The 24,883-nt window shown below is 45.2% G+C and overlaps 1 protein-coding gene across 17 annotated transcripts in view; it reads right to left on the bottom strand.

The window, feature by feature from the left end:
- Window positions 1–24,883, bottom strand: part of LOC129384282 (uncharacterized) — a 667,107-nt gene that overhangs the window by 507,582 nt on the left and 134,642 nt on the right. The window contains exon 1 of one of the 17 annotated variants that reach the window (XM_072290002.1): window positions 1,178–1,208. The exons of the other annotated variants lie outside the window; for them this stretch is intronic. The gene's annotated coding sequence lies outside the window, so the exon portion shown is untranslated. Of the gene's footprint in view, window positions 1–1,177; window positions 1,209–24,883 lie in introns of those variants that run through there. 17 annotated transcript variants of the gene reach the window in all.

Genomic DNA, 24,883 nt, shown 5'->3' with positions numbered 1-24,883 from the left:
GTGTTTTATCTCTGCAGCCATGTCAGTGTGTTGGCAAGACAATTTTCTCAATGGTGACCTGCTGCTCTGTCTATGAGCTGCCTTCATGACATTTGCATTAAAGGCGATGTAATATCGTGGACAAAAGTACCCTGGAAGTGCGAGCGTTGACCAAATTGCATTTCTGTTCAAGACCGCTGAAAACAGTGGGTCACGTATGCACATTCCGAACGCAGATGGTAGCACGGCTGATCCCAGCAAATAGTGCACCATAAAATTCGGTCGACTCTCGCACGTCCTGGGCAATTTTGTCCCCGATGGCACATTCTTCGAACAATGGATATGCTCTGCAAGATGAAATACGGGAAGCACCTGTATTTTAACGGATATAGTACAGATTTAGCATACGGAGTCTTTCGTTTTCTGAATACGGCAAGCACCTGTATTTTAACGGTTATAGTACAAATTCAGCATACAGTGTGTTCCGTTTTCTGAATACGAGAAGCACCGTACTTTAACGGTTATAGTACAGATTCAGAATACAGAGTCTTCCGTTTTCTAGATACAGAAGCACTCGTATCTTGTATTACGGTCTCTCTTTTACAGTTGTCCGTTCTACGGAAATGACCGTTCTTAATTTACGGAAGAGTGTTCGGTCACAAATTACCAGCAAATTTTCTGTAAAGTAAGGAAAATTTTTTTTACAGTGTATGTATTAGACATTATTCCGGTGAAATGACGAAGCAAGATTTCGAGAGTATACGCCCTTTTCTATTCAGCACATGAGAAGTTAACAGTCCGCTTAAAAACAGACCCTTTATCAAGCTGTCTTGCACAAACGGACGCCAGTCATATTACAGCCGAGTCAGCGTTCTGTGCGTTTTGTCTGGGCCATTTCTTGGAATTCAGTCTGTTTGCAGGGGTAGTTTATAAGTGGTACGAGAGCCTAACGAATTTCGGTGACACGCCAAACGACCTTCTCGCAGGAAACCAAAGATTAAACGCTAATTTTGATGCGGACGAGGCTGGTTCTGAATAATTCATTAAATATTTTGGGCCAGGCATATAAAGCTGCCAACTTCAACGAAAAGCAAGTGGTTTTCTTTATCTTTGTTGATGTTGATGTGTATGTGTGGACGGGGTAGAAACTTTGCTGACTTCCGCTGGTCTAACGACAGGAAAAAAAAGCAATAATTACCTCTTGATGTTTCGTGAAGTCGACTTTCAAGCCTAAAAAAAATTTACCGGAAAAGGGACTAACGCATACGCCTTGTCGAAATTTAAGTACGAAAGAACCTTACACGATTTCCTTTTCTTTAAGCTTACTTTTTTTGCAATTTCTTTGCGTCAGTTTCGACACAGCTTAAATGAAACAGCACTCTAAAGAGTATGAAATTTCGCTGCATTCTTCAGTTCCCCCCCCCCCCCCCCCTTATAGAAGGCCATAAATATTGGTCTAAGTGAGCTCGGAGACATGGTTACAACTGTAAACCAAACAACACTGGCGATGCCAAATTAAAGTTCCCAGCCTAGTGTCTTTGACGTCACGCACTTAGATGACGTAATATCGGAAGCGGTTAATGGTTGACGTAAAAAAAAGAACAGAAACAACCAAGGCTTACAGTATATTGTAAATCAACAAAGGACTCAGCCTACAAATATTTGAGAATCTTTTCGGCATAAAAACGGAGCAAGTAGGCGAAAATACGATACAAATATTGACGTCACACCGACGTACTGGCATTATGGGTTGAGCACAAAAAAGATATAAAGGATACTTTAGCTTTTATTTTCTCGGCCTATTCCGAACCTACATCCGCCATATCGCGCTAAGTGGCCTTTTTCTGTCAGTTGAGTACGACAGGTCAATGTTAATAGGTGCACGTGAGAAAACAATGTCTGAATGTATAGATTGAAGATTTGAGGTACGATCACAAGGCAGCTAGCTCTTAACTGATAATCTTTTGTCTTAGCGCGTGTGGGAATCATAATGTATACACAGATAGTCGATGACTGGGAGAGCTTATATAGGCAGAGTACTAGCTATAGCTGAAGACCTCATATATATGGCAAGCGAACAAACACACCTAAAGATGAAGCGATTTGGCGCAGACTTTCCTTGACTGTTTAGACGTTAGAAAGATTTGCCCCAGTACGCCCACTGTTTTACACTTTAACACAGCCTTTAGGATATTTAGGGGCTTAACGAAGGCTTCGAGCGGGCACGGTCCGCCCTGAATGTGTCTGATCCGGTAGACAAGGTGTGTAGAATTTATATGGGACTCCCAGTTGCTTCAGCGCCATAGGAACAGCAACCACGGTGACATGGCGGTTTGGGAGGTAACTCCGCAGGACCGAGGGTGCAGAGGACGACACACACACGCAATAATACTATCAGAACATTTAAGATTACAATATATAGTACGTTTCATTACTTTTGTCTGCACGCTGCTTCTAAAAAAATTTGGGAGCAATTCACTCAAGAACACAAGAATGGTGTTTGGTAATTTTGGCAAATGAACAGTAGAGCATACAGCTTGCACATGCGGCACAGATGGACATATAGCATAAATATACATAAATATATACGAACTATCCCTGCGGCGGTGACGGTGAAAATTCGCTGGAGTGTCAGTAATATCGCTGAGACCATAATAAAAAGATGCGATCACATTGAAAGGTACGAAGAAGAAACGTAAGCTCTCACTCTTTATCCACCAGCATGGGCCGCTAAATGTCTCAGGTAAACGTGAAACAAAAAGAACACACGCGAAACAGGGCTATCGAAACGAAGGTATAATAATTGAGGGATATAAACGAACAATGACACATGTCTTTAGATGTGACGCGCACGTCTAGACCCGTTCGTTGTGACCCCGTTACGCCCATGAAGTGATCAGCAGTGGTAGAATAAAAAACGCCGCTCGAGCCAACGTTCTGACAAGCGTGCTTGACTCCGACTGGGCTGTTTCTGACCTGACACAGTTTCTACCCTTACGCAGTCAAATCTCCTGGTCAAAGCGTTGGCTTCGTCGACACAACTTTTCCTACCGCTGATAGTGACTTCAGGCCTCATCCTTTCTGGGAACATGCTTCTTAATCGTACTCTACATATTGAGACAGTAGCGTTAAGGACTCCGTGTCGCCGAAAATCTCGTGTCAGTGTTGGCTTCCGGCGCCGGCGTCCCCGCGAACGAAAATTCCCTTCATATATTTAGGTATGTGTATGTGCCAAGCCTTGCTATATCGCACGTGATATATGCGGGTTATATTGCCACGCCATTCTATCACTAAAGTTGCTCGTAATTCGTCTTCCATTCTTTACAAAGTTGTTCCTCGGAATTTTGGGAATGACCGCCCACAAACATGGGAATATAAGGGGTATGCGGGAGATAGAAATTCAAGACGATGAGCAAGACGAGAACAAGATGAGAGCAGGAGCCAACGTTTCGACAAATGGACTTGTCTTCTTCAAGGTGACATATGCCCTCCGAGGCACATTATGTAGAGGTACGGTTCATTTGTTTATTTATGTGATGAAACAAAACACCAACAGTGCATGTCTTTTATGTTAAATATTCTCAGATTGAAATATTAAAAATGTCAAACAAAAACAGAAACCTTAAAATGATGTAACTTTTCATTTCGCTGCAATGCACTACCTCCGGGATTGGTCCACGCAAGGGGTCGAGCTTCTAAAAGAATGCTCGCCTTCGTGGATAGCGTTTGCCGCCAGCGTTTCCCGGTTAACATAAAGGTTACATCAGCTGCAGTTGCCGGGAAGCGCGAGAAGCAGTCAGGGATCTTTGAATGCTATCGCGTTCCACTCCTAAAGGCGAAGCCTAAGCGTCCTCCAAAATTTTTTTAGCGACTCATGCCGGCGGATATAACTTGTTCTTCGTACCTGTTCTGAGGAGGAGGAAGAGGAGGAGGAGGAGGAAAACTTTATTGATTATTTAGAGGGGCAGAGGGGAATAAGGAAAACGAAAGGTGGGGAGGAAGCAGCTGGGTGGGTCCCTATTCCAGGACACCAGTGATCCTGGCTACTCTCTCCGCCTGGTCCAGAGGCCCCTTTGGGCCCCCAGCGCCGGCCGTGCGAGGAGGATCTCCCACGGCTCCCTGTTGTAGGTAAGCATCTCAGGCGAGTTTCCTTCTTCTGGTCTTTTTGTGCATTCCCACGTCATATGTTCTGAAGATCGTGCTTATTTTGCGACGCTTTCCGTTAGAAGTACGCTTACCCAACTACGGGATGAAAATGTTTTCGTATAGACACTGTAGAAACACGCCGAAATAAGCACGCTATTTGCATTAAACGCAAAAGCTCGACCCGAGTGTAACATGAAAGAAAAGTCAGCAAACGCTGCCTCAACGTTCAAGACTTGTCCACAATATGCCGAGGCATCCCAATGTTACCCCTATGCAAAAGCCAGCGCGCAAAGTACTTTTTAGTGAAAGTCGCGCCACGTCTTCTGTGTGTGATGCACCCAACTATCAAACACCACAGGTAGGTTCCCCGACAGGTACCGGGGCAGAAAGCCTTCTGCACCCCAACGCGACGCCGGCGCTGCATGATTTATCGCGCTCTGCTCGTTTCTGCCAGCTTCCGTGGTTCCGGTGCTGGAGAGACCGCAAGCGAGAAAGCGCCAAGACAGCAAGGTCGACGAAGATGCCTCACACATGACGCCAGCGTGTTGCACGGTGCTGTGACTGTTGTGTTAGCCACTGCAAAAGGATTCCGCCTATTATGCATTCAGGAGTGGTCGCGGATGGCAGCTTTCAAGTAACCTGCAGCAGTCCCGGTGTAGTGAAGCTTGCAGAGAGACGCCTTAGGAACAACGACGACGAAATGACGAGGAAAACATGTAAGCCAGGGCACCCCAGTGACTGCACCATCAACAACGAGGACGACACCTCGCCGCACGTGCGTTCGTGTCGTAGAAAAATGATAAATCAACAAGAAAACAGCGAACAGAGGAACGCCGTAGAAGAAAACAAAGCGAATCCGGGAAATAACACGTAGCTGAAGCATACTAGAATAGGAGAAGAGACGATGTCGGCAGGGGGGACGGAGCTAAATGTGGAGCCAGCAAGGCGCCCTGGCTTGGGTAAGACGTCAACGTTCTGGAGGCCAACAGGTGTCGGAGGGACCCGGTCGAGCGCCAATGAACGAGGACACCTCTAAACGACGCGTTATGATGTTGCGGTTGCTTTTTCTTGTCCGAAGAAATTATCCAGTCTGTGCCAGGCTGTGCAATCACGAGCACAAATGTCAGATTCGGTTGGGCACAATTCACGTAAGGTGAAACATAGACCGAAATTCGTGACGTGCCTCAACAATGTTGTGTATGAAATTCCCCTCTATGCGGATCCTGTTACATCGGCCAAACGGGCAGGTGTATAAACATAAGTTTGCAAGAACATTCCTCCAGATTGAAGAAAGCTGGTCTATCATACTTGGCCACCCATTGCGGAGCTTGCAGTTGCAATTCCATTTTGGATCGCACGCGCGTAATGTGTACAAATGAAAATGAAAAGGCCCGCCTCATTTCAGAGACCTGCCTAATCAATAAAAGTGGTAACAGGTGCTCAAGCAAGGCGTCACTCGCACTAAATAACAAGAAAAAAATGTTTTTTAGAAGCACGTCATCGTCAAAAATATCGCACTTCTTGTTTTATCGCTCGGCTGTCTTGTGTCGCTTTTGGTTGAAAGAGTGTACGGTGCTCGGGTGTACGCATGTGTGAGTTTTTTTTTATCTATGTGGCTGTCTGAATGCAATAAACTTTTAGTCGTGTGTCAGCGCTCGTGTTTCGTTTCTGTTCTTTGTGCGCGTCTGAAGCGCGCGCTGTAAGTCATAATAAAACAGATGTATCGACTGGCCCACCTAGCTACCGGACTATATCAGGGGTTAACGTGCATTTGTAATTAGTGAATCGGACTAATCTAATCGCTGTGAAAACAATCGCTCAACAAACGAGAGAGAGCCATGTATTGGGCGACAGGAATTAGTGTTCCACGATTCCAGTTGAAGAAGTGGGCAGATGTGCTTCGTGTACAACCAAGCGCAGGGACTTGGTCCTTCTCTCTCCCCTCCCCTCCCCTCCTCCCCCGTTTTCCAATGTGCACCTACTCCCAAGAGGCTTCAATTCAAGCGGTGCGGCCCGCCGAAAGTAGCGCCATATTTTCCTCTAGCGTTTTTGTTACAAAACTGTGTATTGCGTTGCAACACGAACTCACAAACCATCTCAAAAAGATCGTCGTTGACCTTTCCAAAGATTCCATTAGGTAACTGTAATTCCACTCTACACATCAAGAAAAACATAAAGGTCCCTACCGGAAGCCTGCGTTTGCTTCGCGTTACATAGGAAACCGTAGATTCAATAAGGATTACGTCCTCCTGCAAACTGCTTGAAATACAAGCCTTTCCTTTTTCCCTCCACTTCAACATCAAAATAAAAGGTAACCAATCATTTTGTTACTGTTACAAGTATAGAATAAGTTGGCACAGCCTAATGTATAGAGGTATTCAAATTACACGTAAAGCGCCGAGCTCGTCGGCATAGAATAATTTAAAAATTGGTCTCGGAATGACCTCCAGAAAGCAGACACCAAGGAAACGTCGTTTCAAGGAAGGCACTAAACGTTTACAGTTACGGTGGATGGAATTCCAGGCAGGAAACTTTGACGGTCGCCTTTCATTACCCTTCGATGCTGAACACGCGGAAGGGGTTTGATTACGAAAGTTGCTGGGTTAGTTTCCGAGACAGTGAGTGTCGCGAGAGCTCAGCGATAGCGAGTACCATGATGGTACGGTGCGGAAGGCAAGAATTCAATCCTAATGGAAGCTCTAAATCACATATTTCTTGACTGACTGAATAAACTTTATTGAAACCAACAAGAGATGGTGGCTGGGCCTAGGCCTCCCACGTGGGGACGTGGAGGTGTTGCCTCTTCGCCGCCTCGCAGGCCTGCTGGGTCGCCCAGTGTTGGTCGTCAAGGTTGGGGCTACGCAGGGCAGCGTGCCATCTCGACGAGAGGGTCGTGGGGTTAGTGTCGGGGTATTGGTGTGTACAGTCCCAAAGCATGTGTTCAAGTGTGGCTGGCTGTGTCTTGCAGATATGGCAGAAGATGTGGCCATCGCGCTAGCCACACTAGACCCAACATGCCATACCATCGTCTCTGACTCCCGCTCCGCCGTTATCAACTATATCACCGGCCGTATTTCACACCAAGCCTTGCGCATCTTGCAACAAGCGCCCCGCTCAACCGACCATCAGGTTACACTCGTCTGGTTCCCGGCTCATGTAGGCACCGTCCACCCGCACCTCCCCAACCTCAACGAGGTTACCCACTCCCTAGCGTGAGGCCTAGTTAACCGCGCGGGAGAAGGGGAGGCTGCCCCCACCGGTAGGGATCGCCTGACACGCTACAATGATCTTGTGAAGTCCTTCTACTTAGAGCGTAGAACCTTCCCCGCCCCGCACAACAAACTATCCCGAGCGCAGGCTACAACTTTTCGCCTGCTACAAACCAATACTTACCCCTCGTTACAACTTTACAACAAGATCTACCCAGACATTTACCCCAATCCCACATATTTCTTGCGAGGAAATCATTACTGGAAAGAAATAACTGCAACGTGTGGTCACAATTTCTCGTTTTCTTTTCTTTGAAATATGCGTCCAACAACAAAGAATGCAGTTTCGCCGGAACGGCAAAGCATTGACTGATAGCGAAGTATTAGGCAACCACTTGAGGAAAGGTTTATAGTTTCATCGTCCCTGTGAAGTATAGTAAATATTCGCCCTATCTGGTGAGCGGCCGGAAAGCAAACAACTCTTATCTTTTGTAAGCACCGGCATGCCACGAATCGCATCTCTGAGGCTATGCGCCGACTTCTCGGCTGGGCCATTAGATGGCGGAGCGTGTCCAGGAAAAAAAAAGCGCCAGGGAGGAGCTTGGCTGCCGCATGATGCGTTTCTGAGCGCATGCCTCGACCCGCCATGGATTTCGGAGGCCAAGCGTCAGCTACGCGGCAGCACCGCTAGGCGGCGCAGAGTGGGCGTAGGAAAGCCAGAGAAAGAGGCGTCCGGCTCCAATACATGCCTCCTACATAAGGGGTTTCGACGATAGCAATACATTGTGTCGCTAAGCTGTTTCAACGCCAATCGTATTACAGTCATCGTGAGCTCAGGTACGCTAATATTTTTTCTCTCCTGTTGAATGTACAGTTGACTGCATAACATTGCGGATCACGGGTTCTTTGGCAAATGGGAATTTCTGCTCTGCGATGGGATTGGTGCTTTCTAATGTAATGAATGACTTTGTAGGGCCGCATGATTACTACACCTTTAAACATTGAATGCCCGGCTTTGTGGCCGGTCTAAGTTTTTCGGCGCAACCGCGAATCCCTTTTTCCACGTTATCGTTTGGACGACTGCACCTGGAAGACACAGTGATAGATTCTGAAGAAAACTGGTAATACTATATTGCTCAAAAGGTAAGGAACGGTGGACAAAATGCCGTGCCTTTACCTCATGACGGCTTTGGTTCGCGCTATCTTTGTGCGCTACCTGAAGAGCTGACGTCTGATTACGGCATCTGAAGAAAGTGACATATTGATAGCCCGAACAATACAACCATGAAAAAGTACTGAGTTCCTTCTGTAGGTGACCAAACATGTTATTCAAGACCGAGTATCGGTCCTGCGGAGACCAGCCTCCACTTCGTGCTTTGTGTTGATGGCAAAGGAGCTGCTCTACACAACCCGAACGTACCCAAGGCGCGCGTGCTGTGTGCTTGCACAAGGAGTTATGTCTCCTCGAATGAACAAAGTCCAGTCTCCTACTAGCGTACACTGAATGCGGGCACTTGTGTCTTGACGAAGGATGGCTGTTAAAGAAAGGTGCTTGAAAGAATGGTTAGTACGTTTGCCATCTCTGGGCTGTCAGTTCTGCCAGATACATGTGTCTTGGCTGACTACACAAACTGCACACTTAAGGATCTGCGTACATAAAGCATGAACGCTAACATTGGGCACTTGTTGCGCATAATTGTAATCATGCTGTTATTTGGGAAGCATGAGTACTAATTGAAAATTTGAAGATTGTACTTGCTGGCGCGAGCCAGCATTAACATTGCACATTTCCAGCCGACGAGTGCAGGTATATTTTCCTAAACTTCCGTTTCATAATGACTTTTCTGATATCTAACGCTGTTAGCTTGATAGGCTATCTTCCTTCTTGATGTGTTTACTGTAGAATTCATCGCGCGAACGATTATGATTGTCCTACCTTTTTTTTGCAGTGGCCGCGACATCAAAAAATTTAGAGCACTTCCTCTTCTCTGTAGCTGCTTTTGGAGGAATACCGCGTGGTGCCTGGATATGATGTCAAGCGTTTTATAAGCAGAAAATATGGCCACGATATTTTACTTAAGTTCCGTAACGCTTTTTAAATCTATCAGTTCAGTTAGTAAATCAGGCTTGCTTTATGCATGTATGTGAAATGCTCCGATGTTCATCAACATTGAGGTTAAGCCCTGTCTCTCTGATAACATCTGATTTTTCTATTGTTGAGTTTATGTTAAACAGGGTTGGATAGATTCGACAAAAAATACGTGCGTCGGATAAATAGAAGATTCGATGAATTCTGAATAGTCACAGCCCTTAACAAAACCAGTCAAGAGGCCATGAGGAATGGATTTCCCTTCCTAGGGAATACGTGCTTGTTTAATTTTATATAACATTATTTTTCTTATAATGAGATATATTGTTTCTTGCGCACATTGTATTGGTACGGCCGTACATACGCCGGTAAAATATGGATGACCATAAGCCTCACTTTCTAATACCGAAAATACCTGATACATAATAACCTGCTTTTCACTTCACTATGCTTTTGTAATAGAATGACCTCTTTGTGTTTGGCAAAACTCCACAGGGAACGTTTCGAGTGTACGTCAGCGCCAATCATGGCGCATGTGCATACGTACAAGCGCCATCGCTTTTTTTATAGTTTTATTGCGACAGCAATTCTATGGACAGTCCAGGGAAATTTCTACCGTCGGTGTCACCGTCGCCGTGAGGTTCCACATAATGTCCACGTGTGATGTCCATGCATAATGTCCACGTGAGGGAAAGCGTGTGAAAGAGTGGTCCGGCGATCGCGTCTCAATTTCGCTCACTCACCGGATGAAAGCGGGGAGACAACTCGCCGCCTTCCGTCGCGCGCAAGGCATCGAGGGCAGGGTAGGAAAGTGGGCCGCGTTCCTCTCCGGGTGGCCCGGGCGGTCGAGCGTGCCGGTCTGAGCCACCGTATCTTGAAAGCCATCTGCGACGGGTGCAGATTCCACGCCGCGCTATGTTTTTGCGACTTAGTTGGCATTGATGCGAGCGGCTGCACGAAGGAAGGTCAATTCGCTCTCTGCTGCTGCCGCGTTTTCTCACTGCAGCGTTTTGACAGCGAGCTTCCGCGGTCATCCAATGAGATGTGTTCATGTTTCCCCCGTGCGTGCGTGACACCATGCCTGTTAATTTAGTTAGTCTGCTTATGTATACAAGTTTATACGACCGATAAAACTAGTATCCTTTCTTCATATAGCTAGCTGTCCACTAATTTTCTATTACAATCGATGCTTCGCCTTGCAGGCGAAACTGCGACTTTCTTTAACGTTTAGTTTGGCAACACCGAGTGAGAATATTGAACCTTCCCAGTTACTAAAAAGCTAGATGCTGGCTAGTATTTTGTTCAAGGGATGTGTATTTCCGATCCTTCCTAGCGAACGTGACCGATAGGATAGCTTGCTCCTGTAGTGCGTGCTCGCACTGTTAGACTTTTCGGTAGAGTAACAAAGCCCACTTCTTAAAGAACGTGTTAAGTTCTATTTTTATTTTCTCCAAGTACCGTAACTTCATACATCCGAATCAAAATGCAGAGATAGCTTCAGGAGACCTTTTACAACTACGTAGCAAAGCGCTCATTTTGTTTTTGAGTAGTTTTGTCATACATTCTTTATTTTTATATCAAGTGGTCCCGAACCTACAAAGTACACCACAGACTGTTCCTCCACTTGGTGGACCTTCCAGACGCTGTTATGTTAGAATTTCATCGCAAACGTTGATATGAAAATTAAGATAGGAGCAAAAAATAAAAAAAATAAAAAAAATTTGCTCCTAATGAATGATGTTGGCTTGTATTTCGTGCGTTGAGGATGGACAGCGCTTAAATCCTCACGAGACTCTACCCAGCTTTTCCAGGACTATGGTGTTCGCATATTGAATATTGTATGCAATTGGAGATGAATGTAAGTAAAAAAGAGAAACTGTATTCGTACTTCTGGAAATTACTTGCCCTAAAAGCACATCCATTGAGCTTATGCGTGTTTTGGGGTAAAGAGATCTTGCCTGTTGGTGTGATTTTCACTTTTCTGCTCACCTCTTCTCCCACAATGGCTGTTACAACCCAGCCCGATTTTCATTGTTTTATTACTGGCAAAGCATTAGATGCCTCATTACGTGAAAATCCGTCGTCCTCGGCGTGATCGAGCGACGGCACCAAAGTGGCAGACGGCGCAAGCAGTAAAAGCGCGTCAAAAATACTCGGATTCACGTGAAATTTCCGAGGAAGGTTCTTGTAAACAAAGTAAATTATTGGCTTTGAAATGAAGGTTAAGCAAATTTCTGTCTGGGTGGGAACGGAGCCCGGGACTCCGGGGTGTGGAAAGAGCACGCTTACCAGACAACACGGTGGCTCCACGGGCGTGGCTGACTAAAGGTGTGGCCTAGTTGGTGCGTCATTGGGCAGGTGACGGGCGTAGCCAATGAGCAGGAGATGGCGCTACGTCATGAGTGTGTAAAATGAGCTCTTTGATGATGTTCCCAGATCTAGAAACGGTATGATGCTTTCGCATTATACTACGCGTTATAAAAGTAGACAGTCTCAAGTGTCTCTGCCGAAGTTTTCGAATTTGCAATGTCTCCGCCCAAAAATATATGCTTAAGTCTCGCATAAATATGCTCACCTGCTGGAAACGCAAATACATCTTAGTTGCGGTTGTTTGGATATGGAATTAAGCACCCAGTCCAATTATCAGTTATTAGGCAAGAAAGGCAACATTATCGCTCCTTTAGGCATGACGAGTGCCCTAAGCAAGCAAGGCTATTTGAAAAGGAAAGCACAAAAATAGAACCGTGTGCTCTGCAAAGCTTAAAGTATCATACTGCACGGTACAACATATAACCCTTCCACGCGATAAAATATGAAGGGGACAATAATGAAAACATATCACAACAAAATGCTAATAACTCCAGTTAGTAGCTGCCGTCACCCCTGACCTTGGAAGCCCAAGCAACACATGTTGTGTATAAGTTAATCTTAAGTTGTTATGAAATAAATTTGTGGGAAGTGGAGAGGAAGGAGCACAGTCGATCGTAAAAAAATACTTTTTGTCACTGTCATTGCCACTGCAATGCAGTCCAATCCAATTGGATTAACAGTCCAATCCGTGAAGCCAAACTATGCAAACGAAATTATTTATATGTAACAGTCACTGCGCTACTGCCATGTTCTCGTAGAATCTTGCAGTGCTCGCATGTTGCGCCGACTTCGACAATCACTGTTCTTTACCGGAGGCGAGTCATTATTCAACGGGCACTAAAAGAAAATTGAAAAGAAGTGAACCAATCGACGAAGATTGTTGGCTAACCCCGATGGGCGTAAGGATTACATCACGGTCTCGGCGGCCGCATTTTGATGTTGGCTGCATGCTAAAATGTCAATGTTCCCCGCCTAGGGTGCATGTTAAAGGACCCCATGTTTTGAAAATTAATTCGCAGTCCTGCACTACGATGTACAGTCGCGATAAAAAAATTTGGAGACCAAAGGTCAGGAGCACACGCGTACGCACGCGTGTTTGACCAATAAAACGTATTCAACCAATTCCAGGCTGCGGAGCTGCGCTCGAATATGTTTTTTTTTTGTTGGTGCCGTCACCCCGAATCTAATGATCGCGACTGTACCTAAAAGTCGCGATCACTTCAATACCACTTCAGCCAGCTACCAGGACCCTCGGCGCAGGGGGAGAACGCAAGCAAAGCTTCGCTTCAAGTGTACCTAGCTAAAGCTCTCAGATGAGATGACAGCCACTTAAGAAGGCATCCGAGTGGAAATTGGACTTAGGTATCCCTAGGGGGAAGAACGCGAAAGCTGTGCGAAGTCTTCTCGATGATGACTCGTTTTACGAAACATAATGGCATTTTTTTTTCACGTTGCCTAGTATCATTTCTCGCATCACGTGCCTCGGCCGCGTTCGCGTACTGGCGGAGATGTCCGAAGGAGGCGGGCGCAGCTACTGGCCGAGAAGTCGAGGTCGAAGGTTCGTCCATCCGAGCTCATGACGGAACTCACCGAAATTATCCGCACCGACTCGAAGTGGGCCAGTGCCTCCAGCGCCTTCGCAGAGGGGGAGAAGGGGCGCAGTTTGAGAACGCTAGCATCATGAGCAGCATCGGAGCCAGCCGTGGAAGAAGACGACGAAAACGCGAGCGGTCGCACGAGCGCTTCTCTGTAACCATGTGACTTTTTGTACCGCCGTAGTTTCTCTTTCATGAACCATACATTGCGTTCGCATTAAAACATAATATCAGATAAAATAAGTCCTTCATACCAGTCGATGTCGAGAAGTCCTTGTACGCACGGCCTCTGACTGAGTTTAACCGGCGAGAATTACGTATTCTGAGTCGCACATTACCATGTGCGTCGTAGAAACTTGCATATTAGCCAGTTTTACGACATTGCTACAGGCTAAGCTGCATTGAAGTTAGTCATATGATGATGTTTACAGATCTCCTTGTCGTATAAACATCACCTGTAATTCGTGGCCTAACTTTAATAGTTAGACGTCATGTCCAAAAAAGATTGGCATCCGAGTGGAAATTATAGTTGTATTTTTCAAAAATCTCGACAAAAATTTGTAAGATTTTCACCGGGGTTGAGAATTGGGCGAGTTGGCATTGCATTCTAAAACTTGTACAGCGCAACATAGAAAGTGTTGTCTTTGCCGTCGTTGTGCGTATGTGCGCTAAAATTCCCCAGTTTCCTTTCTATGTTGCGCTGTACCAGTTTTAGATTGCAGGATTTCCTGTCTTTTCCCATGCACATGTCCACATTATTAATACTAACAGACATGGATTGATCTGGCGTGCAATGAGAAGGAACTTGCGATATACTCCGCAACAAACAGGGACCGTATTCATAAGAAAAGGAAAGAACTTAAAAAATACCTAACGGTGGAATCCCCACATATGTGTGAATTGGTTATAAGTGAAGCTTTCTTTAATTAATGCGACTGTCTGGGTTTCTTGGTATGGCATAGGTGCAAATTGTAGCGAAGGTATACACAGCGACAGCAACGACGAGACGAGACACAAAGCGCTCGTCAGCCATTTGGTCTTTGCCGCCGTTGTGTATATCTGCGCTACAATTCCCCACTTTCCTTGATGTTTGCCGAAATGTCGTCAGTTCACTCTTCTTCTTTGCTTCTATCTAAGTCAATGCTCCTTGCTCAATGCAGGCGTTGCTTCCTCTTTCTTCGCTTAACTTCTTTCACCACGCTCGGCCGCTTTTCATAGCAACTTGTTGACTTCTTGAAATACCATTTTTCAGGACTCCCGTTCTGCGTGTACACTGAGGCATTTACAATGTCTTATGTACACATTCTGGGAGTTGGCCAAGAATGTTCACATGTCCTGTGCCAACACGCCCAGCTGCAGACGCCCATTACTCCAAGTTGTCCATTTGGTAACATGCCCAGTGGTGCGCACCCAGTGTCCCTAGTTGCGTAATCGGCAAGACCACTTCATCTAGCAACCAGTACCGTCGACGCAGGAGGAGAACGAAAACAAAGCTTCACTTCAAATGTACTTAGCTAAAGCTCTCAGATGAGATGACAGCCACTTAAGAAGGCAGACAATAACAGTAGCGATGACATATCCAGTCAGTAGTAAGGAGCACTTGCGAATGGAAAGTATTCTGAATTCCGCACCCGCATATTAAAACGCTTCTCATAATCTTGAGAGCAATATGACAGCAAGATGGTGACAGCTCGGGTGAAATTGCACTTTGCGTCAAACTGAGAGTGAAAAACTGTCCAGCCACTCGCGATTTATCGCTTAAACGAAAAGCGAGTGTTGACTCGATGCGAATGGCCATAAATCTTTGAAGGCTGAAGCCTTGTTCAGCTGGATATCTTGTTAGGACAAGCCCGGCTCCTCGCTCGAGCGTTTGCATCACACACACACATACACAAAAGCCAACATACACACCGCCTATATGGCACAGTGAAAGAGATTGATGCTTTAAAGCTACGCATTTTGTTGCTTTTTGTATTTCGTTCCCGTTAAAGACGATTTCTTTTTTCAGTATACAATTTATATTTCTTTTCGTCAGAAAAGAAACGTTACCTAGCTTTAACATCACTTGGTCCTTCATCGCGCACCGCCTAAACAAACAAAATGAGAACACAATTTGCTGGTGCTTGTTGATATCCACTGACATACGCGTTCTGTCTCAATTCTAGTCGTAGGTTTCCAGAGCACTGCCTGCTGTGTGACAATGAAGTTACACAACGTCTAAGTTAATATCAAGACGACCTTGGGTAAACGACGTCTTCGGGATCGGAAAGTACAATCGTATCCTGCACATCCAAGGTGTCTATTGAACCGACTTTGTGACGAAAGGCGACCAGAATTCCAAATGTTGTGTCGAAATTTTTTTATGAGCCCGTAGAAGTGAGCTGCATTTATAACACCGGCAAACAGTGTGCGAATGTCGCTATGTGAGAACCATGTTGATTTCGTAAGCTACCGTATTTTAGAGTATAGAGTGTTCATCCTAGGCATGCGTATCCAGGTTGCTCCAATACTGATGTTCAGTGAATAATGAAGAAAGCGCAGAAGAGGTTCAGAGGAAATTGTTTTTGCCCCAAAAAGAGAGAAAATGATAAATGAAAGGTAGGGAGGTTAACCAAGACTGAGCCCGGTCGGCTACCCTACACTGGGGAAAGAGAAAGGGGGATGGAAAGATTAAAAAAAAGAGAAAGTCCACTGGAGATATCAGTCGGTCACTCAGTCCGGATCACAGACGCTGACTCAATCCGGTCGCTTTCAAATATCGCAGCAGCGCTTTTGTGGCCTTTTGTAGCTGTGATATGCGAGGCCATGATCCCAAGATCTTGTTCAAGGTGAACGGCTTTCCATCTAGCTGATTGTGAGCTGTGCAGAGGTCTTGCATTTCATTTTCATAAGATGGGCAGTAGCACAGTAGGTGTTCTATGGTTTCCTCGACACCGCAGGCATTGCACTCGGCGCTATCAGCCATTCCAATCAGAAATGCACAAGCATTTGTGAATGCGACGCCCAAACGTAAGCTTTTGCCCCAACATATTACCACTGGTAATGGAGGTTAGAATTTATGTGTTGATGGCTAATGAACTCTGAAATACAACTAAATTTTGCCTATTACCATTCTATTTGCCGATATTAGGACGCATGTCGTGAAGAACAAACATTAAATTTTGACAAAATCTAAAGTATACTAATTTGGGAAAAATATAGTTGCTAGCAGCACTTTCTAAAAAAAAATATGTAAATAAAATGCTCCCGAAATTCAAAACACATTGCTCGACGTGCTAGCAGTTTCACAAACTGCCCGCTTTCGTAAAGCGCGCAAGTGTTAGCTGGAACACTGATGCGTCTGCTATACAATTGAAGCGCATTTTTTTTAGTTTTTGCTCAATGCGAAAATTTCTGCCAAATACGTGTCCTTCGCGTACCGACTATTTCTAGTTTGAAACAGGCTACATTATCATTCTCCAAACAAGTCGACTAAAGAATTTTAGGTAACCATTCGATTGTGACGCTTCATGTCTTGGGAGCGGCACGCCAGAGGTTGTAGTATGCCGATGCTCATGACATGCCAACCAAAGGACTCTATACAGTGACTACCACTTCGTAGCATTAAGTAGCATGGTGATGTTAAGAGTAATTACAATAGGTGCTCGTGCACTTTCTCATATAGATTACGTCTTAGTAAGCGACTGTAGGTTAATATTTAAGTGATTTGGATGTAATAATCCGCGTTACCCAAAGACTTCAGTATTATTACAACGCTATTGACAAGCTACTCGTATTCCAGTGTACCCAGTTGCAAATGCATGCGAATATAAATGAAGCACTGTCTTCTCAAATCCACACTGCCTAGGATAACAAAATCTTTTTGAGGTACTGCTCCCCTATCTAAAGGAACCATTAAAAAAGAAAACAGCAAGAGAAATTACCATTTGCACGCTATATACGCGTAGAATAATTGTTTTTATTTTCGTACTGCTGTTACTGGAATATCCACCAGCCTTGTTTTGGTTGATCTAATAAAAAAGCAGCGAGTATTGAATATTGACTAGATCTTTGGTATATCTGCGTGCAAATAACTATGATACGTTAAGCAGTGCTACTATTTCCACGCCTTGATAGACGAAAAAAATACGGGACCTTCTTCTACGGAAGCAACATTTGGATGTTTTAGTTTGCTGTTAGTCGCTTACCTATCTTATGTCCACTGGCATCACACACGAACGCTTTAAGTGCAATATGTACATAATCCAGTTGGTTTTGGTGCGTAAAACGAGTGCAGGTAGAGAGTAAAAATTATATGGACGTCCCATGAACGTTGAAATAATACAGCAGGGCTTGCATATTTATGTTAGAAAAACGTTAGATCTTACATAAAAGTTCATGAATACGAAAGCGGGGAGCATAGCTACTGTCATTATCATCATCTTGCAGAAGCAAAACGCTGTCAAATGTGTGAGTGGGTCAGGAATCTAATATTTTGTTGCTCGAACTTGTCGGCAAAATAACATATGGCATTCAAGCGGCAACAACAGGTGTGAACACAGCTGTCGGTCGTTCAAAATTTTTTCTTACGGGTAAATTTTATCCTCTACATGCACACGTCACAACATACAAGCCAGAGTAAACACCGGTGGCGATGTAGATTTGATAGTGCACACACCGTTAGCACCGCATGTGCAATCAGATTAGACGAATATCTTTTAACATTAAATTGGAGGTAACCACAGCTTCCGAACACTATAGATGCCTCTTCCATCGAACAGTCATTTTCTAACAGTGATAATGCGATGAAAATGGGTCGCGCAAAAACATACATTGTAATTTCGACAATACAAATGGTCAATTTCGCACTTGCTAAGGTAACACTACTTCAGAGCAACCCGTCTCATGAAGCTTGTCATTCTAAAGGGAACAAAAAAAAAAGAAAACAGCACCGTAGCCAGACACTTCTGAGAATCTGAGTTTGCTTGTCTACACACTTGCTGGAAAATTTCGCCATGTTTATTTTGTTCCTTTTGCAACTAACTTCTAGTTTTACCTTTATCAAACATAGTTGCTCGAGCCCCACGACACTTCAACTTTTAAAAATAGTTTCGAATACGTTGCTTTGCACTTGCCCACAAACGTAGACCCATAATTAACGATTAATATCGTTTCGCGTCCCGTCCCTGCTGCTTACAATAAAGTGGGAAGTTGTCGCCACATGTGGAAGATCGTTGCAGGCCGAGCTATCTTTCTGTTTGAAGCAGAAAAGAAATTTAGAAGGAAGTATTGCAATGGACAGTTTTCTCCTACATAATTTTATGCCTGTTCCAGATGTACAAACATTATAGGAGCTGCAAACTGTCACTAGTGCACAGGATCGCGTTGGACAGAAAAAAACAATAAATGAGTATCGTTTGCTCGTTCTCACAGCGCAGTTGTAGCAACCATCTCTTCTGATTTCCTTTGATTCCCATGGCGCACAATTTTGCGAAATTCTCAGTTCTGCTTTAGGTCATGCGTAAAGGTCTTTTTCTAGGTTAGCTACTCTAGAACGAATGACAACAAGTTCCCAACTTGGGAATGTTGAACTAATGCAACGATTTAAACGTGCAAGGGGCCTTTGGCCAACGTCGAAGAGCCGTAAATATCTTGAAGAGTAACGGTAAATTAGTTAAGCGGAAGCCTAGAAGATGGGGAAACGCTCATGAAAGACAAAATTATCATCGCCCTGACTGTAGCATGGAAGTCACGCTTCACAAATAAAAAGTTCGGCCTAGTCCTGATTCAGTACCAGGACTAACGCCTTACCGGGACGGTTGCTCTTCCATTCGAGCTAACCAGAAAGCTAGCATATCGCAGATCGAGACTAGGAGGAGGACCATTCTTTTTTGTTTTTTTTTTGTGATTATCATTCTTTGGCTACGTACCCAGTTACGTCTGTCTGTTTTTCGTCGCACTGAAAGTCGGTCAAGGCTATGTTGGCTTTAACTCTGGCTAACCACCCTGCCTTCCTCTCATTTTCAGCTCTCTCTTTATGTCCATTTGTCCGCGCTTAACCTCTTTCACATCCACCTGGATCACCGGGTAATCCATGGTCTAATGGGGGAAGCATCGGGCGGCTATTCTTACGGAATTGTGTTTGAAACCAATCGTTGAACGAACTTGGGTCTCTTGGTATGGGACACTGGTAGTGCGCGGCTCTTCAATGAACCTCTTTGACGTCAACTGAGTTCCTAGGTACTTGCCACTGACCATAGGCCGCACTTTGAGATCTCAAACTCTTTGTCGATAACTTGGGTCACTTGTTACGGTACTCTGGGCATGTGAGGCTCTTCAATCAACCTATCTGACGCCATGTTCTTTCGTTTTAATGATCGGTACTAACAATGAATAACCGTTGTATATTCATATTACTCAAGCTCGTTACTTTGCTCCTATCTTTGTAATACCCCCCCCCCCCCCCCCCCTCACACAATGCTCCGATGCTTGGGGCCTCTGAGGTAGCTTGAATAAAACTTGGGCATAAGCGTATCTGCCACTGGGTATCTGCGGCACTTCAAGAAACTTCGCTGATGCCAACTTGGGTTACTTGGCTCGTGTCACTGGTTACGTGGTGCCATCTATAATAGTCATTACATAAAACGCATCTTCTAAAATTACTCACCAACCTTAAAATATATTCCTAGTACCATTAAAATCGCCAATCTGCTCTGATCGATGAATGCGCCGCTAATTTTTTTATTGACCAGCACTGTGCTTTCCGAAAAAAATAATGTGCCTGGAAAATTGCTCACAGAGCTCAAGTTTATAAAACAATAATTCAAGGCCTACCCCAGGTGTCCCTTGACTAATCAATTCTTGTGAAAACATATTATGGCAAAGAAAGGCCATACACAACTGAAACGCCTTATGTCTATCCGTGCGTCTCTTTCCCACATAAAAAAAATACGCTCAATGTTCCTAATTAAACATTGACATCAAGTGCGCTTCTAAGCGCAAGGCCATTCTCAGTATAAAAGTTCGAAGGCCCTTAGTACGATTGTTACTGGAAGAAGCCGCTAAATTTAAGTCAATGTCCTTATTACTGATGCACGTCTACAACCGAGATCGTTCGCAATGTGAAAAAAAAAGCTGGCTTTATGTGACAGTGCAGCACATTTGATTATCAAGAATTACACTTACGCGATGAAAGACGCTATTTTCTACCAAATGAGGCGTGTCTTGAAAGCACGAAGTCGACATTGCCTGTTTATAACACACTCAGAATCACCAAGCCTAAATTTCCGAAAGCAAACTGTAATGGAGCGTGCGAAAATTGAATGAGGAAACGTTTTCAACTCCAAGACAGGAAATGAACTCCGCTTCGGGACTTATACAGCTGAGAATAAGCTTCAGTTGTGTGCTGTTCCTTCCATCAGTGACTTCTTCCCTGCTCGTTTCAATACTGTACCATTTCTTCTAAGATTACTTTTTTTTTAGGTTTTCAATTTGAAATGAATACCTCTTCAGAGGTAACGGCAAGACACAGAGAGGAAGAATAGCGTCTTCTGGGGCAAAAACTTGCCCTTTTATTGATTACGGAGGCTGTCATTTCTGAGTCAGGACTTATGGTAAGCCAAAATAAAATGCGTCTGCAAAGCCTTACAAAAATTACAAGCTGTGCCAGCGAATGTGTAAATAGTGCACTTTTGAGAGGTCTTGATGGAAAACACGCCTGTTTATTCTGAAGTCTAGAATTTATATATAAAGTTTAAGTCATTTTTGTATTTAAGCAGCAAAATTTCATTTGAAGCCCGACGGCTGCGCTGGAATTGGGTTATTTCTTGGGAAACTCAACATCTCGACGCGTATAACACGTATCGATCAGAAGGAACTGGTTCATTATGAGCTACCTAAGCAAGGAAGTGATTGTACAGGTATATTGCACTGTGCTTCAAAGAACTTATTATGGTACCATTCTTTCAAGTGCAAACCAGAATTAATGCCGCATTAGCCAACTTTAGGCTTAAAGATGAGGTGATACCTGCGTGCTGCGGCTGATTGATTCACGATTTGAGCAGGTGGAAACAACTCAGTGGTCATCACGCAGCAGTGACGAACGATGGTACGGCTGTCATCTGTCAGCGCTGCAGTTTGACTCTTCGCGTTCTGTTCATTGCGCTCTTTCTTTTTTCTTTTTCGTGTTGAATATAAAGACTATCGGAGTCCGACGTACCTTGGCGATTGGAGTAATTTATCATCCCTAGAGGGAATATTACTCACAGGCAGCTATCATCCTGCGCACGCAACCCCCCCCCCCTACCCCCACCCCATCGCCTTCCTTCACCTGGGCCTCCGTTGTAAGAAAAAACGTAAAAATTAACCAAAACTAAACGTTAAAATCAAGCGTGGCTGTATAAAATGCTTAAACCTCGAAGCTTTCCCCCCGATATTTGTGCACCTGTTTCGAGGACTTAGACGAGCGCTCCAAAGCGATACAACGCAACAGCACCACCAAAGAACACAAGAAGAGAGATGCCGCCGCAAATCACCAGCGTCGTTTTTCTTTTTTATTTGCCTTGGCATCATTGACAAAACTGACATTTTTTCTTGTAATATCACAGCTGACTTCACGAACCAGAAATCAAGAAGAGGGAGAGTGAAAAAAAATGTATCATTTTCAGGTGAGGTGGCTGCGGTGAAAATGACTTCAGTCCAGAACCTAGCTTGTGCCATTTTTCAGTGCAGCTCTGAAAAACGCCGCAACGTACCGTTTGACGTTTGCTCTCGTGCCCTCTATCAGCGGCGAAGCATGGAGTTTAAGTGAAAGGCAGCAATTTGTTTTCACTGCCTCGATCTCTTGAAGGTATGGATATAATTTTAAAGCGGTGCTTTCTTTTTGCGCTTGCGATGTCGATGCGACGGTGTGTAGTAACGTTCGTGCTTAGTTTCAAGCACCAACTTTCATTGCTCTCAGTCCATCGGATGGATCGATGGACGGACGGACGGACGGATGAATGGCTGGATGGACGGATGGATGGATGGATGGATGGATGGATGGATGGATGGATGGATGGATGGATGGATGGATGGATGGATGGACGGACGGATGGATGGATGGATGGATGGATGGACGGACGGACGGACGGATGAATGGCTGGATGGACGGACGGATGGACGGACGGATGGATGGATGGATGGATGGATGGATGGATGGATGGATGGATGGATGGATGGATGGATGGACGGGCGGTTGGATGGATGGATGGATGGATGGATGGATGGATGGATGGATGGATGGACGGATGGACAGACGGATGAATGGCTGGATAGACGGATGGATGGATGGATGGATGGATGGACGGATGAAAAAATAGTTGGACGGATGGATGTATGGATGGATGGACGGACGGACGGACGGATGAATGGCTGGATGGATGGATGGATGGATGGATGGATGGATGGATGGATGGATGGATGGATGGATGGATGGATGGATGGACGGATGGATGGATGGACGGTTGGATGGACGGATGGATGGATAGATGGACGGATGGACGGTTGGCTGGATGGAAAATGGATGGACGGATGCATGGACGGATGAAAAAATAGTTGGACGGATGGATGTATGGATGGATGGATGGATGGATGGATGGATGGATGGATGGATGGATGGATGGATGGATGGATGGATGGGTGGGTGGGTGGGTGGATGGATGGATGGATGGATGGATGGATGGATGGATGGACGGTTGGCTGGATGGAAAATGGATGGACGGATGAAAAAATAGTTGGATGGATGGATGGATGGATGGATGGATGGACGGACGTAAGGGAAAAAAGAACGGCGCTTGGTTTTGTCTTGAACACGACTTCATTCTTCTTGAAGAGAGGATGCTTTTCATCCTTGTGCATGCGCTCTATATAGATATACAGGGCGGCAAAATGATTAAAACCCACTCAGACGCAATTACAAAATGCATCTTTTGCTTAAGCTTCACTCAGCAACCCACACAAATAAAACGCATAATTTACCCGCGTGACTCGGACTGAGACTCACCTAAATTGCACTCCGCTCAACTCACTCACACTCATGCATCAATCTGAGCCTGAGTGAGTCGACTTGTGAGAGAATGCCCCGTGTGGTTGCTTCCTTGGACGCAATCATTTCCGTGTGTAGGGAGTTTTCGCGGGTCTTTAAGCTAGGCTGGCGCTTTATCATCTGGATCTGGCAGCCGGGGACCTGCACAGAACTTGTTTCAGGGCTACCTGTTAATTGCTGTGAGATTGTCAACAGCCCCAGTTGTCGTGTTTGTTTTTATACGCGTCTGCTTTCCCGAACTCGTACTTTCAGCGGTAGCTACGCTACCTGTTTTTGCGGCAGACACTCATCACCTGCTGCGTCTGTGCCACTGGAACTCGAGATTGTAAGGCATAATATCCTTATCGAGGCTAAATTCGGGCGTAAATGTCTAAAGGAGCATACCCGTTGGCAAAGGCTGTAGTCATTCTTCATGCTTTTTTTAACTTTTACAACGCCTGTCTCACTCATTCTTCAGAAAAAAAAGGGTCAGTTTAAACCGAAAGAGCCAAGCATTGACAGCGAGCGCATGGTTGTAGCTCGGACGGGACCCTAACCAAATGCTTGCATGATGTGGCGTGATGCAGCATGCAGGGCAACTGCTGCTGCTGGACTGATGGACTGCTGGACTGGTAGATTGACGTCGAGTGGCACAGTGGCAGTGGAAGCGCCATACCATGATGACGCGCCAGTTGAGAACGATGTTAGACCATCCCTTTTTTGTCATCATCCATTGAAATGTTACAAAACGTTAGCTTGGCGCTTCCCGCCCGTTCCGCTGCAACCAATGAATACAAACAGCAGCTCGGTGGGAACGATGGTGGGCTCATCTTAGGCTTGTGCGCGTTGTTCGTGCCTGCAGCAGTTGGCAGAACGCTGTGCACGGCTTCGCCATCGAGCTGACTGAGCGGAGCGTTTACGGTGCGTTCATTTTGCTTCGACCTTTTTTTTGCGACTCAATGCACTTTGCCTCTCTGGAGACCCACAAAAACCGCCACACGTTAGCGGCGCATCCGCCAATAATATCGGGACAGCACGGCAACGCCAACGACGGCGCCAATGTTCACAGCGGAGTCGTCATCACCATCGGCGACTACGACCTTTTTTTTTTTTAAGAGCTTGCACTTCGGTGGATCCCGACGAGTTGGAAAGAAAGAACTGTCATCGTATTATGGCACAGGATTGAAAAGAAAATGCACTCTCACCCACAACGCAAACAGTGATGCCAAAGCTGGCGCGTTGTTATACGTTGTAAGTTTTGCACTGTGTCGTAGGGTATCAATAATAGCAAACATTCGCCTATGGGTGCCAGCCATCGGCATTTGAGAAATAGAAGGCCCAGTCATTTTTGCTCCTGAAAGCCGAACTATCCGGCCATGGAGAAGTAAAGGCTCGTGCCTTATTATTTCTTTTTTTACCTCGCTTTTATTAGTTTGTCTTCCGCTTCTTATCG

The sequence above is a fragment of the Dermacentor andersoni genome, chromosome 8 (genome assembly GCF_023375885.2).
Source record: "Dermacentor andersoni chromosome 8, qqDerAnde1_hic_scaffold, whole genome shotgun sequence".
NCBI lineage: Eukaryota > Metazoa > Arthropoda > Arachnida > Ixodida > Ixodidae > Dermacentor > Dermacentor andersoni.
The sequence above is the reverse complement of the archived record's forward strand: the minus strand, read 5'-3'. Positions and strand labels throughout refer to the sequence as shown.